A 16,584-nucleotide genomic window follows, 5' to 3' on the forward strand; every position below is an offset into this window, starting at 1 on the left:
AGGACCCTGGCATCCTGATCTGAGCCGAAGGCAGCAGCTTAACCCACTGAGCCACCCAGGCGCCCCTTCTTTTCTTGCTTGGACAGTGAATAAGTGGATGTTCACTGTATTTATCTTTTACACCTTACACGTATTCCATAAATATTTTCATACTAACTGTGCATCTCAGTTTAAAAATTTTTTAAAGTTGTTTAGGTATATCAAACACAGTACCAACTTTTCAACACTACAGTCACGCCATCTGGGAGTTCATGCCCCAGTCCAACGGTTCAACCAGCCGGAGCTTGTGGCAGCAAAATCCCAAATGCAGAAATGAATGCATTGGACCAATGTAACCTGTCACACTCAGTCACCTCATCTAATTTCTCTTGTTCCAATTCATCTCCCAATTATAAATTTAACATCCCACGTAGATTTGCCCACAGGGAGAGAGAGGACCGATCAACAAGCATGAGTCACCAGAGAGCTTGATAGCTCCATTTCTCACTGTAATTTAAAGCTGGCATTCTGGCTGATATTTTAAGTTCTGTAAGCATCCTCAGGGACAATCCATGCCTGCTGAAGAGAAGATGGAAAGATGAATCATTCCAAGGACAAGTGGAGGGGGAAACTGAGAAGGAGACAGAGGAGCCGAAGGGAAGAAGTTGTCGTCTAAAGCCACATTTCAGATGCCATAACAAAAGACTTTATTTATTATTGTTATTTTTTTTAACAAAAGACTTTATTATAGAGGCACTTAAAATGGTAGCAGGGTAAACTCTGAGTGTTCACAAAGCAAGTATGCAACTTATTAAAAAGTAGGTGCCATTGTAGAAGACAGCATCCCGTAGTGGAAAGAGGAACATTTCCAGAGTCAGATTTGACTCATGTCTTGGCTTCCTCACTCATGAGGTCCCCGAGTCTCAGCATACTCAGCTGTACATGAACATAATAGTACTGGTCAGGTTTAAAGATTAAATGCAGCAACTCTTCTCAAAGGGGGGGGCAGTTTGGTAAAATGCAGGAGCTTGGTTTTGATGCCAGATCCAGCCCAATTCCAACTCAGCGACCTTCTGGTTTGATGGTCTCCAAGACTCGTTTTTCTCATCATGAAGATGGGATGATGAGACATTCCTGAAGATGTCCTGAGACTTAGAGATAAGAAGTCAAATATTGGTACTTAGGAAGTGTTCAATAAAGCTCACATAATTTTATTGTTACTGGATTGATGTGCTATTAAAAAAGAAAGAGATGGCTATGACAGAGAGCCAGCAAGACCCTGGGGACAGGGAGAAGGTGCCATTAGAGTGATAGCCCATTGACATGAGCTGAGGCAAGTGGGCAGAGAGGGGTAGCAGCCAAGCTACATGGGGCTGGCTACAGTGAAGTAAGGAGAAAGTACCAACTAGGAAGGAAACCAACCCTGGACTGGGTCTGGTCATGGGCGTCAGCCACTCAGACATGGGGACTTGGACCTAAGGACAGGTCTCTGTTCACTAGAGAGGAGGGTTAAGAATAAGCAGTACTTCCAGTCAGTCCCAGAGAAGCTTGGGTAGCGGTTGAGTAGTCAAGATAAGGACTCCAACCCAGCTGCAGCTGCGAGGCAGATGGGGCAAGGACCTAGTTGGTGGCACGGTGGCGTAAGTCACATCCTCAAGGCAAGAAGCCACCAGATCACAGTAAGGCTGAAAGAGACAGAGCTGACTTCAGCTTCTTAAATGCTCGAACCAGGCTGAAGTAATCATTCTCTCTTCCAAGAAAAGAATGTTCAAGACCTCTGAGCTGACCTGGAGGACTTTGCCTGGGAAACTCATGCTGGCTGGAGGAGGGAGCATGGCTTCAGCTGGGGCTACAGTACCCAGAGCAGGTGGAAGAGTTTGGTGAGCCTGCAAGCCGGGCCAAAGCTAGATGCTGGCCGGCCGCACCACGCAGAACAGGGCCAGTCGGAATCCTTCCAGTCAGAAGCAGGTTTGAAACCTGGGGTGATATTTGTGCCAGTAAAGATTTCTACAGACGGCATTTTATAGGATGTGGAGGGTGGGGGACTTGAGAAGTAACATGTGGATGGATGGGGACCATCAAAGCCACAGAATTTACTCGGTACCACCGTGCAAGGACTCTGTGGCAAAGATGAGGGGATATTATCTGCAAGGAGCTGAGCACATTTCATTTTCAGAACAGCAGACTTGGCAATAGGGCCCACACTGAGGTTGACGCCCAGAGCATGGCCAATCCCAAACCCAACACTCCTTAGCTTGAGCCAGTTCTCTGACTCATTCTTAGGAATGACCGGGCAAAACTCTATTCACAAGGACGTCTGTCCCCGAGTTCCTGGCTACGCCAGATGCAACTTTGGTGTTTGGAGAATAAAAATCAATTTCCTGCAAGAATGCTATGCAAAAGAATGTGTCATTTCAAAGTATTATGAAGAGTTCTATGAACATTATTGACTTGGAAAATCACTTTGAGGGGAACACAATGATATTTCTTGAATGGGAAACTAATCCAATTTCAGAATAACTTTTTCAAGACCATTTTTCTTCCTAGTTTACCTCTAACTGAGAACATTAGCAATGTTCTCAGAGAGTCAATATTTGCTTGTGGATGCGTAGGTTTCCTCTATAATTTTAATTAATTTCAGCACATGCATTATGGTTTGGGATGCCATTTTTCACCTGGCATAAGTATGTCCCTACCCAGGGCCCTCCAAAGTGCTGTGATTTGACATTTGGTAGGACAGGTAGCTTTCTCTGTCACACAAAATCTCTTATTCATCATCAGTGACGCCAAATAAAACACCTGAGTGCTTTTGAGCATCAATAACAAAGGTCTGCTTTTTCCAAATGCCCTTCAACTTGAAAAGAAATAAATCCTCTCAAATTCTACCGCCCACACCAGGAAGTTTATTTCATCGCAACTTAGAGTGGGAAGCAAACTCTTGGGGGAAATAATTGGACTTTCTAATCCCAGAGTAAAAGGTTTAAGGTCTTAGTTCATGACTCAAGATTTTTAATTAATAATATTGTTCTGTGTTTCTTCCACTCACCCTTTCTTTTACCTAGTTAAATATTCAATTTGTTTTTAAAATGTCTTTATTTCAGTGTCTTTATTACACATCTCTAAGCTATAAGATTCATTAGTAAAATCATCATAATTACAATTTCTGGTGCTGGGTTCTCTCCAGTACTCTGGGGAGGGGGACAATGTCCTGATGTTCCTCCTCTGTTCTGGCTTATAGATAAACTTAAATATTCTTCCATTAAAAAATCTTTTTTCCACCAGCCTCAGCCTCTGTGGCCATCCAAAATTCTGACATTTCTCTAGAATATTCCATAGGCTTCAAACTTAAATTAGATCCAGGCCTATTTTGGAAAATTGGAGTTTTGTTTGTATATGAGGAAAATAAAATTGCCTTTAAAATTTTTTTTTAAGTGAAAACACTGGAGCTGTGTTCTAAACAGTTAGCAGGATTTATCACTTTTCTTTGGGAGGATTTATTTCCAAGTCTTATTGTCATTCTGGTAAAGAACGGCCTGTGGGCTAGTCTGGAAGGAAGATACTGAGAAAGGGTAGAAGCCAGATTGTATGTTGTATGATAAAATTACAAGGATTCTTGACTTCCCCCCTGGCAGCTAGAAGGGAAGGAAGTATTAGGGACCCCACGAAATGTAGGAAGTGGGAAGATGGGAACTTGCAGACCCCCCCAGTAACCCGAGACAATTACGGCTGAAGAGAAAGATGGCCACTAATGGGTTCTCCTAGAGAAGAACTGGCCATGTTCTTTAGGAATACTGAGGTCAGCCATCCAGTTAGCTTCTCCTCTGTATTCTGATCCTTCTACTATTCCCAAATCTTTATTAAAATCCTGTGACAATAGCAGCTTTGTTGTGACAGAATTGCTGTGGAAAATAGGGTAGCTTATGCCTGAAGGAAGGAGAAAGAAGTCAGCAAAAGTGTTGACAAAACACACTTGGTTGGCAGAGGCAAAGCCAGGGAAGGAATTCTGAGGGACAGATGACAAACAGCATCCAGAAGAATGTATACTTCTCCCATCCAAGGAGCTTCACACATACCATAGGATCTGACCTTCTCAACGCTCTATGGCATGGGGATGTAGCTCGAATAAGACCTGTGTCCAGAATGCTATAAGACTCAGAAATCTATGAACTATGCATAACTCACAAACCTCTTTTTCCTTCTCTGAAAAGTCAATATCATGTCACCATCTGATGATATTAATGTGGAAAACACTCATTGCCATTCTTCTTATGGTTTATTCTCTTTGATCGAAAGCACATGAATCCAAAGGAACTGGTTATTATCTGCCAATCCAACTCATGAAAGATTTGTTTTGTCGGACACTGACAAAAGAATGTTGTTCTGTATTACATCTTATAGTGGAATCTAAACATTCCTGTGAGTGAGAGCATTTTCAAACTGTTGTGCTGCTTTCCGGCGGCTCTGTTCACTACAGTCCTCCTCAACTTCATTCCTTTCAAAGATGGAAGCAAGAGGACAAAGTTATGACTTTGTATATCCAGAGGACGTAAAATGGAGATAAACTTAAGAAATGCCATGACTCCCACCTCATGGACATGGGGTTCTTTGCTGATAAGTCCAGACTCAGCTTATGGATTCTTCTTAATCCCAGACTCCCAGCAGCCACTACAAGTCGGTTAGCACTGACATGTTGAGATGTGGTAGTTTCTTCCCGCACCCTGTCTCTTCCCCTTGGCTCACCTTCCACTGCAGACACTGCTGCAGCCAGTACCTCTGCTCGCAGGTGCATCCTGATAGCCCCTCACATCGACTTCACCCCTTATCTCTTGCATTCCGACCTCTGGCTTTTCTGCTGCCATCTTGAAGGACCCTTTGGGAATCTGTCACCCTCTCTCACATGTACAGCCTGGAAAAACAAGGGAGTTAATACTCACAGGTCAAATTTAACCCATGAGGGTTGCAAGCTAGTAGATAAGAGGAGCATGCCCCCTTTTTCCATCTCCTGGGTAATACACTCTGAGGCACAGTCTACACTGTTAGAGAGTCCCAGATGCCAACAATAGTGCCCAACCCAAGAAAGCACACTTATACTGGCTTTCCCTCCTTTTTTCCACTACCCACTGTTCTCTGTTGCTGTTTCTTGGGACTGCTTCCCAAAATGAACTACCCTCATACAAGCCTTTGTTTTTTAAGGGGAAAACCAGGCTAAGCAAACTATACCTTAACTCGTGAAACAACATTTCATAAATAAAATAATTTCATTTCTATTTGTTATGCTTCTTTTTAAAAAGATTTTATTTATTTATTTGACAGTGAGATACACAGTGAAAGGGGGAACACAAGCAAGGGGAATGCAAGAGGGAGAAGCAGGCCCCCTACTGAGCAAGGAGCCTGGGCTCAATCCCAGGACACAGGGATCATGACCTGAGCCGAAGGCAGCTGTCCAAAGACTGAGCTACCCAGGTGCCCCTGTTATGCTTATTTTATAAGCTCTCCCTCAAGAAACCTACAAAGCATTTAAGCATAGGGCCATGACAAATTGTCCTTTACACCTCTTCCCTGTCTGGTGTAAAATACTGTCATGTCGATGAATTTAATCTCTAATTAGTTTCATGTTTGCATTTTTAATAATAATCTATAGATGTTAAAAATACTTGTTCTTGGTTTAGTTGTTGATGATTTAAAGTAAATAGAATTTATCACTTAACTTTTATTTTTACTTTAGATCTGGCTTTGCTTTTATTCCAATTTAGTATGTTGACTTATTTTTATACTAGGCACTTGTTTTTGTGGATTATATGAGATGGTTTTGCTCGAATGTAATGTCAAGTTTACCCGTATTGTCCCTTCCCTCTAGGAAACTCTGGCTGTTAAGGCATGGTTTAAAAGGACAGATCTGAGATGTCTCGGGACAATCAAGGCTTGGAGTTTGCTCTCTGCTGTTGCTGCCTGGTTTCTGGGAATCCATGGAAATGGGAGTTGCATGGCAAAGCTAAGTAGTTACAATCAATCTCAGCAGCCAATTGTGTTGAGGACAATATAATCAATAGTTAATGTAACCATTGTAACTAATAGCTAGAACTCTCCAATTCCAAGTCTTAACATCGGACTTGCTCCTTCCCATCTGGACAGTGAAGGCAAGTCTCTTTGTACCTGAATGTGAGGGTGAACCCTTGTTCACCCTCACACTCGTCATCCAGCAGGCTTCTCCCTTCCAGTGCCAGCACTGGGGGTGGTGCTGGATGCCACCTGCCCAGAAAGCTGCCTATCACAGTCTCTGGCTTAGGAGTGTCTGCGGGTGGGGAGAGAGTGTAGAGTGGTGGTTGGTTTCCCAGGACCAGGGAAACATCACCTTTCATTGTCTTTGAAGGAAGGTCTAAGTGATTGGAGAGGAGTCTTTAGTATCAAGAATAAAGGTCCTCCTTTGTTTCAGCCTGACAACCTACCCACATTTTACACACTCATAAGACTTTCAAGGCTAGGGGTGCCTGGCTGGCTCAGTGGTTTAAGCCTCTGCCTTCGGGTCAGGTCATGATCTCAGGGTCCTGGGATCGAGCCCCACACTGGGCTCTCTCATCAGCAGGGAGCCTGCTTCCTCTTCTTTCTCTGCCTGCCTCTCTGCCTACTTGTGATCTCTGTCAAACAAATAAATAAAATCTCAAAAAAAAAAAAAAAAGACTTTCTCAAGGCTAGTGCTTTATAATTTGTTGTCTTATTCTTTTGTAATGTCAAATAACTTTTACATTATTTCAAAGGCAAGGGCAGAAGCCCCTCTAAGAAGTTAACCTGTGATAACTTGCGATAAGTTAACTCTTGATTTTGTGTGAGTGAGTTAGGAATACAAAGGGATCAAGGAGATCTTACCCGGTGGCATTTGAGAAAAGCTATTCAAAGCCAAGGAATAGTCATGATCGAATCAGTGAAAAACAGGCCAATGTGACTTCTAAAATGAAGTATTGAGCAATTAATGGTCTTAGAAAACAGAAATTCTCATAAGATTACGCCTCCTGTAGGTGTGAAAAAGAGTTGGGGTTAATCCTGGACTGCAGGTTCAAAGTTTTAGGACAGCTTAGAAATGAGAAAAACGAAAGTGTTTCCCTAGGAAAGAAACCATGATTTTTCTTGCTATTTGGTTTATTCATACTTTTAAATCTAAATTCCACCATTGGAATTTTTCTTTAATATCATCTAAAAAGCTATATAAATAGAAAGATACCTGCACTTTTAGAATAGTGAAAAGTTAGAAACCATCTAAATAACACCTTACATTTTAATTGGCTAAATACATTATAATACATCAATCAATAGAATATTTAGCAAACCAAAAAGGAAAGATTATGAAGACCTTACAGTGAGAATATAGAAAACACTCCAGATATCTTATTAAAAGGCAAGGTTTCTCAACTTCAACACTATTGACATTCAAGGTCAGATCATTGTCCTGTGCATTGCAGGATATTCAGGAATGCCACTGGTCTCTAACCCTCTAGAAGACTAAGGCACTGCCACCCCAGCTGAGATGACCAAAAATGTCTCCAGACATTGCCAAAAGTCCCAGTCTGTGAGTGGAGTGTGGGAAAAAAGCTCCAGGTTTAGAACTACTATTAAAGGGAAAACCAAACTACAATATTTCTTCTCTACTATAATTAAATCTAATGAAATTATGTATGCATCTAGATCAGAACAAAGATTAAACAAACATACAAAAAAAACCCCAGAACACTGATTTATTAAGGTGATGGGATTCTGAATGATTTTCTTTTTGTAAATTCTTAATAAATAAAAATTTATAGGGAAAGTATCAGGATTGGAGTAACATAATATTACAGTGGTATTACATTTGCATGATAAATGAATGGTATAGTTAAAAGTATAAATGAAGGAATGGTTTTCTTACCTCTTGTACTAATGAAGTCTACCCATTAGACATCAATCACCTAGAACAAATTTCACGATTTATCTTCTAGAAGTTTCCTACTCACAGAGTTATAATGACTGAAACATGATTAGGTTTTGAAAACCTTTTGTTTTCTTCAGTGATGGAAGGTCAGTGTATGGGTTTGCTAGGGCTGCCATAACCCATACCACAGATGGGGGGCCGCCAGAACACTTACCACAGAACAGGTGGCTTGAATAATAGAAATGTATTATCTCCTAGTTCTGAAGACTAGAAATTCAAAATTAAATTGTTGGCAGAGTCGGTTCCTTTTGAGAGCTGAGAGGCAAGGATCTGTTCCAGACATTTCTCCCTGGCTTGTGGATGGCGGTTGGTCTTAATGTTCACATGTCCTTTTCCTTATATCTTCATGTTGTCTTCCTCTGTCTTCTGATTTTCCCTTTTCATAAGAATACGAGTCATATTGATTAAGGTGCACCCAGTGGACTTCATTTTAACTTGATTATTTCTATAATGACCCCATCTCCAAATAAGGTCACTTCTGGGGTAATATCAGGCTAGGACTTGAACACCTGAGTTTGGGGAAGCATGATTCAACCCATAATAGTCAGAGTCTCAAGATGAGTGGGAAGAGCTATTTCTAACTGCACACAAAGCCCTGAAAATTCTGATGGGTTTGGTTTTAGGTTGGCTCCTCACACATTTCTTCCAAATGGACAGATACCCCTCTTTCTTCTTTTCCCTGCCCCATTTCCTAAGGGAGTATCTTGCCTTGCGAGTGAAGAAAATGTGTGGTATCTTCCAGGTAGCATTGGGGTAAAGTAGTAACCATTGGCCTTGGATAATGATTTAATAGCCTAAATAATAAATATTTATATGCCCTTAAAGTAAGCTTTTTTTCCCTCCCCTTCCATGCATCAACTACATGCAGATGAAGAGCTGCAAATAATATTCCTTCCTGTGGTTTAAACACAAAGTAGAGGGGCGCCTGGGTGGCTCAGAGGGTTAAGCCTCTGCCTTTGCCTTGGGTCATGATCTCAGGGTCCTGGGATTGAGTCCCACATCGGGCTCTCTGCTCAATTGGGAGCCTGCTTCCCCCTCTCTCTGCCTGCCTCTCTGCATACTTATGATCTCTCTCTTAAATAAAATAAATAAAATCTTAAAAAAAAACAAAGTAGAAAATTTATAAGTAATAGCCATGGGATGGATTCATTTCCATAAAGTGGTGTTCTCTGCAGTTTCAATTTCATGCAGAGAATTCTAAGAGTGCCAAGATGCTATTCCACAGAGCCCTGCTTATTTGGTGTGCAGTGGAGGAAACAGTTATGGATTCTGGCTTAGTTTCCAATCTGAAAGGATTTAAAGAAAGTAGTATTTTCATCTGTAAGTCTCAAAAGTTCACCATATTTTAGAATTAGATGAAACAGAAGTCATAAATTATGCTTTCTATGGATTATATAGACCTACACTCAAAGTTGATGTTAAATTGGGACCATTTCATAGAGATGTCAGTGCACATTTAAATGTGCACATTAAACTGGGCCATGAGTAATTCTTTATTAAAGAGTATTGGGACGTTTCCTCAATAAGTCAGCGGTATGAAGAGGGTCTATATGCCTGTGTTTATTTATCTCTGCTCTTCTTATATCAGACAACTGGAAATCCATATTCAGAATTCAAACTCTTCCCATATTCCCACAGGAATTCCAATGACTTTAGGCATGGATCTGGATTTTGTACACACACTGAAGAGCCAGGGATGACGGGGAGCCCAGAGAAGAGAATTCTGCTAGTTCCTAAGCTTCTTTCCTCCTAGTTTCTTTTCTTGTTTTATCCTTTCTGTATTCTTTCCACCCTATTCCCCTTCTTAAGTCACCACAGCAGCAACAACAATTCCTTTTGTCAGTTTGTGCATAATATGGAACGCAACATGTCAAATTATTTCCTCCCATACATGCGTGCTTAATATAATCAGGAGAATAAGCCTTTCTCTATTCCATGACACACTGACCGTGTGTAATTTACTTAACCTCTTTAAAGGAATACGGTGAAAGTCACCCTATATGGTGAATTTGTGTATACCATGATCAGCAATGACTTCCATCCTCTGATCAGCCCCTTCTCAATCAAAGGAAGGTTAAGTTTGTCTGGGCGGGAGGAAAAGAGGGTGAAGATAGAAGGAACAATAGGGATCGATATCAACTTGAGGAAAGCAGGAAGAGGAAAATGGATTCCTGAATCCTGGAATACCTTCCTGGCACAAACTGGCCTTCTTACTGGGAAATTTCAGACTGCAGCAAGATGGAGGTGGGCACGGACTGGTACTCTTGGGTCCTGGAACTTCCTGCATTTCTCGTGCAATCAAATTACTCCCTATTGTGTATGACTGAAGGTTTAGATCTTGCTTATTGTGTTCTGATGGGGTTTATCTGAATATGTAATTATTTTTTTAAAAAACACTTTAGTATCTCATCTTACAGCAGTCTCAAAATAACTACCCCATTTAATACTAACACAACACCCCTGCCAACAAACAGACACTTCTGAAGGAAGCAAAGTTCTTAACAAATTAATAACGAGAGTTGGGACTCCTACCAGTTCTTCTGATGGCAACTACACTGGTTTTTCCTGGACAGCATGCTTCCTTCCCCAGGAGACCTCATCAAGACTAGATAACAGGAACTTATTCTTCCTCCAAAACAGTTATTTGGACTGATACTCGGTTAATTATCTCGTGATTCTCCTGGCCTGTGTCCATATGTTTTAGGCACTGTGTGGGCCTGTGCCTTCCTATTGGTGGCCTCTAACTGCAAGCTGGGTCTAAACCTGGCAGTTTGGTGAATTCAAAGAGACAAGCAGTCACTTCAGTTAAATAAATAAGATGAGTTGTTCTAAGTCATCCTCTACTTCCCCCGAGTGAAATTTTCACTCCCCACTGGGATAAAGAGTTTTGCAATAATATCAAAATTGGAAGTGGGAAAAAATTGGCTCTGTAGTGATTCCCTGGCAAAGATGTGTAATAATAAGAAGAAGAACAATAGCATCAACCTCTATTTCTTGATTATATGCTTACTGTATTCTAGGTACTGCACTCAACACACCATATAATTTAATTAGAAACAATTTTGTGATCTAATTTTGTCTTTTTCACTATAAATGAAGAATTTTGTGTGGATGACAAAACAAGAGTTGGGAGTCCTACCGGTTCTTCTGATGGCAACTGCACTGATTTTTCCTGGACAGCATGCTGGGCCTTGGTGCCTACTCTCTGATCTAATGAGCAGATGTGAGCAATTACAGTTCAGCCTCCAAGCACTGCTGTCTGGTGGAAGAACAGGAACTGCAAGAAATGACCATGATACTTGATTTAGTCTTTGCCTCTTATACACTGCAACATTTGTACTCTCCATTTATCTACCCTGTGGGTATAAGTTAATGCTCATGACCTGGTGTTCTGTATCGGCTACTTCTCACATGGCAGAAAATACTCATACGTCTTACAAGAAAAACACTGTCCATAGCCAGGAGCAAGTTTCTCCCTGAGGGTCCAGGATGATTTGCCTACTTTTATCAGCACGGATTTCTCTCCGCTTTCACAAGCAACTTGAACTTGTCTGCTAGATGAGGAAGGATATCGGAGCAATTTTGGTCTTAAGGTTCCTGTAGCATCATTTTTTGAGGAGGACTTTTACATTTAATCCCAATGCCGTGTAGTCTGTTGGTATTATCAGAAGGAGGATTTGGAGACCAGAGCAAAAAGAGTGGACATCTAGTGACAGACTGCGTGTTGGAATTTTGATCACAGGCAGCCTGGGTTTAAATCTCCCGTCTACCATTTATGAACTGTGTTATCTTAGACCTTTTACCTGCCTTCTCCAAATTTTAATTTTCTCATCTTTAAAATGAAGACAAGAGGGTGCCTGGGTGGCTCAGTGGGTTAAAGCCTCTGCTTTCGGCTCAAGTCATGATCCTAGGGTCCTGGGAACGAGCCCCATATCAGGCTCTCTGCTCAAGCAGTGAGCCTGCTTCCTTCCCTCTCTCTGCCTGCCTCTCTGACTATTTGTGATCTCTGTCTATTAAATAAATAAAATCTTTTAAAAATTATAAAATGAAGATAAGAACAGTGTCTGTTTCATAGGGTTAGTGTGAGGGCTCAGGGAGATATGGCACAACAATGTGTTGGCATACTGCTTGGCACCTAACACAGCTCAATAAATGCTAGTTATTGTGTAAGCAACTCCTCTCTTTGCCCCTCCTTGGATATGCAACTTTGGCCAAGTCATGCAATGTTTCTAACCTCTGCTTCTATAAGAAAATAGACTAGACAAAATGGTTTCTAAGATCTTCTTCAGGGGCACCTGGGTGGCTCAGGTGGTGAAGCATCTGTCTTTGGCTCAGGTCGTGATCTCAGGGTCCTGGGATCGAGCCCTGCATCAGACTCTCAGATCAGTAGGGAGCCTGCTTCTGCCTCTCTTTCTGCCTTTCTTTCTGCCCACATGCTTGCTTTCTCTGACAAAGATATAAATAAAATCTCTTAAAGATAAATAAATAAATAAAAATAAATAAATAAATAAATAAAATCTTTTCTCACCCCTGGCTCCCTATACATCAAAATCATTTTGTACATTCATAGCACATAGTAGTCACCAAACACTCGATAGGCTCCTCTGCATTTTTCAGCACTCTAGTTAGTTTGGGATGTCATAACTAGTTTTGGCCAATGGAAGTACATGTGTAAATGATGTGTAATTAAAGATTAACATGTGGCCTGAGAGGCATGCATGAAAAAACATAGAAGGGGCCAAAAAACCCAATACGCATTGTTGCATGTGTAGCTCCAGGATTTTTTGGCATTTACTAGATGCTACCCTTTTCCTCATTGGCATGGTTCCAGGTTTATTTCACTGTATATGCAGGATGGCTCTGACTCTCAAGTCGGAAATTCTTCAGCCTGTTTTTTATAACACCTTAGCATTTCTCCTGGTATTTCACAGGGCACTAGGAAATTCTGAAGCATAATTATTTCTGTTCTAACTACGCTAATTATAAGAAGCAAAACTTTTCACATCAGAGGTAAAATGGAAAGGCACACAGTATCTTGCATCTCCATCTCACAAGATTGTTGTGAAAATCAAAGTAGACAGCAGAAATTGAAGAGGGAAGTGTTGTGCAGTAAGGCAAGGGGAACAATGTGATGGTGGAGTGCGAAGGGTATTGGAAAGGGTATTGGTATTTTATTGGTATCATAAAAGAATTTGAATGTCTGATAGAGGAGACCTATATTTTTAAAGAGAAGAAACATATGAAAGTTAAAATGCAAAGTATGGCCAGAGACCTACACAGGAACTTTAATTAGAAGAGCCTAGCTTCATTCCACAGATTACATCTCATTTCCCTATTTTATTTCTTTAAAAAGAAAAAGGTACTAACTTAATATATCCAAAAAAGAAATAATAACACCTTCCTCAGAATAACTGAAATTCAAAGAACAGTGAGAATGCTGTTTTTAAGTAGCTGTTTACTTACCCAACTCTGGATAATTTAGGGAAACTGGAATTCTTTGAATTTGCCAACCCTATTTTCTTAACTAAGAAATAATGTTGGTTGACATATATCAATGTCATTTTATTAATAATGATTGATTTAAATGTGAATCTTAAAAGTAAATAAATACCAGTGATTCAGCTCTCCTTGTCATTTATCAAGATGGATTTATCCAAGCCATTTGTGATTTGGATAGAATGTTGGAACACAGACCAATGCACTGTAACAAACAAGATAGATGAAAATCTCAGAGGATGACTGTTGACCTAATCCAAACAAAATAACTCCTGGTTCCATTTGCTGTTGCCAAGTCTCAGTAGAGTGCTAAGCATAAATATAGCACAAGTATGGAAAGGGGTCTGCTTGTCTTTCTGTTTGTGATTGTTCAAGCAGATGAGTGATAGAACTGTGAGCTGATCTTCACTAACTGCCTGGAAGTCAGCAAGTCCTTGACGTCAATGCTCAAATCGAGGTATGCTGGGAAAGCTGTAGTCCTTCACCAGGTAAAAGGAAAAAGTAAACAGTATTATCTAAGGAAGAGAACGAGGCACGAGGCAATGAATCAGGTCACTGAGGCAAGAATAATGCATCACTTCACTACACCAACACACAACCACCTAGTGAGGCCACACTTTGGACCCTAGCAGTGACGGGTGTCCTAAGAGGTTATTGATGAAAACTTGGTAGGTGATGTGAAAAGGTACTTAACAGTATCATTTCCATATCAGAAGGACCAATGATTCATGTCTTCTCTGAGCCTTTGAGCTAGGTACATTGTTTAATTTATAGGAGACCTGTTTCCCCAAATTCGGGCCAACAGTTGGTCATTTCATCTCATATTCATTCAAGCTATGTATTGAATACACTATGATTTTAAAAAGAGGCAAAAATGTATGTTTAATAATTGTCAGTGACTCTGCATTAGATGTTACTAACCACCAAATGGTGCCACGACACTGGTATATAGAATAGTTCTTTGGCTCATCACTCCGTGTGGACCAATCAACGAGAGGGTTGCTACCAATAGGGAGAGAGAACAGGAGTGAGATGTGTAAGACTTAGAGGATGGAAGGAGGGGGTAAAAGCACCATGGGAATAGACAGTACCAATAGTCTAACACCTGCATTTCAATAATTTGGTCTTCTCTTGGCCACAAATTCCCTAACTGGAGGAGCAGAAGACTTGCCAGCCAACTGAACTCCTCCCTTTTTATTCCTGCCCCCACCGTACACACATACACTTCTGAAGCCTTTATTTCACTTTCCTGTTTAAATGCTCTGGCTAGAATCTCCAGTACAATGTTGGTTAGAGGTAATGAGAGAAGACATCTTTGTCTGATTTTAGGGGGAAGGGCTTCAGTCTTATATAACATTTGCTGTGAGCTTTTAGTTTGGGTCCTTTACCAGGTTGGGAAACTGAACTTTTATTCCTAATTTTTTAAGTGTCTTTATCATGAAAAGGTATAGGATTTTGTGAAATGGTTTTGTTGCAACTATTCAGATGATCATGCGGGACTTTTGTCCTTCATTTCATTAATATTACATATTACATTAATTTTTTTAGATATAAAAACCAAACTTGCATTAATCCCATTTGGTTAACATGTATAATTCTTTTCATATGTTGTTGAATTCGGTTTGCCAGTATTTTGTTGAGGACCTGCATCCACATTTATGAGAGATATTGGTCCATAGTTTTCCTTTATTTTGACATCTTTGGGCTTGATATCAACATAAAAATGATCTCATAGGATGAATAAAGAATTGTTCCCTCCTCAAGTCTCAGTCAGTTAAGTCTCTACCTTCAGCTCAGGTCACGATCCCAGGGTCTTGGGACTTAGCCCTGAATTGAGTCCTGCATCAGGCTCCCTGTTCAGCGGGGAATCTGATTCTCCCTCTGCCCACCCCCCCGCTCATACTTCCTCATGCTCTCTCTCTCTCTCTCCCAAATAAATAAATAAAATCTTAGAAAAATTTTTTAAAAAGAATTGTCCCCTCCTCTTCCCTCTTTATTTTTTGGAAGAGTTTATGAAGAATTGGTATTCATTCTTTAAATGTTTGGTGGCACTCACCAGTAAAACTGTCTAGGCTTGGACTTTTCTTTGTGCATATATTTTTTTTTTTGATTACTAATTAAATACCTTTTGTTGTTACATGTCTATTTAGTTTTTATATTTCTTACTGAGTAAGTTTTGGCAGTCTGTGCTTCTGTAAGAACATCTTCATTTAATCCAAGTTACCTAATTTATTGTCATACAATTGTTCATATTATTTCTTTTTAATTCTTTTTTATTTCTGTAAGGTTGATAGTCACATACCCATTTTCCTTCCTGATTTTAATAAGTTGAGTCCTCTTTTCTTCCTTGGTCAGTCTAGCCTAAGTTTTGCCAATTTTATTGATTTTTCAAAGCAATTTTTATTTCATTGATTTTTCTCTATTTTTTTCTTATTCCCCATTTCATTAACTTCTGCTATAATCTTTGTTACATCACCAAAATGAGAAGGAGAACGTAGGCTATCTTTTTCAAAATCCAGTCTTATGAATGAAAATAAGCAGAGTCCCAAACTCATACTATAGGAAGATAGTTATTGCTTTAAACTGTCTTTAGACTCTCAAGTTCAATAACCCACTGCAGAAGTTGGTTTATGTGTACAGATCTTCCTTGACCTTCTGTGGGATTACATCTCAATAAACCCATCATAAATTGAAAATATAAGTTGAAGCTGCCTTTAGTATACCAAAACCACTCAACATCGTAAGTTAACCTCACCTACCTTAACTAAGCTCAGAACACTTGCATTAGTATACAGTTGGGCATAATCATTTAACACAATTCCTGTTAAAATAAATTGTCAAATACCATGTAATTTATTGAATATTGTACTGAAAGTGAAAAACAGAATGGCTGCAAAGATACAGAACATTCATAAAAACATACTGGTTGTTCACCCTCCTGATTGCATGGCTGCCTGGGAACTGTGGCTTACTGCTGCTACCTAGCATCACGAGACTATCCTATCACTTACATTATCCCAGGAAAAGATCTAAATTCAAAATTCAAAATATGGGTTCTACTGAATGTGTATTGTTTTCATACCATCACAAAGTAGAAAACTCTAAGTCAACCCATGGTAAGTCAGGGACCATCTGTATAGGAATCCAAA

The 16,584-nt window shown here is 40.1% G+C and overlaps 1 long non-coding RNA gene across 2 annotated transcripts; it reads right to left on the minus strand.

Annotated features, from left to right (window-relative positions):
- Positions 1-710: 710 nt before the first annotated feature.
- On the minus strand, positions 711-11,236 carry LOC116568985. 2 transcript variants are annotated; one of them, XR_004276809.1, is made up of 5 exons: positions 11,079-11,236; positions 8,094-8,315; positions 4,566-4,885; positions 4,166-4,471; positions 711-1,130 (listed from the first exon to the last, which is right to left on the minus strand). It is a non-coding gene; the product is annotated as an uncharacterized LOC116568985 (long non-coding RNA). The 2 variants fall into 2 exon arrangements; XR_004276808.1 differs by having other exon boundaries at positions 711-4,471.
- Positions 11,237-16,584: the final 5,348 nt, after the last annotated feature.

This window comes from Mustela erminea, chromosome 11 (assembly GCF_009829155.1).
Source record: "Mustela erminea isolate mMusErm1 chromosome 11, mMusErm1.Pri, whole genome shotgun sequence".
In the NCBI taxonomy this organism is placed as follows: Eukaryota; Metazoa; Chordata; class Mammalia; order Carnivora; family Mustelidae; genus Mustela; species Mustela erminea.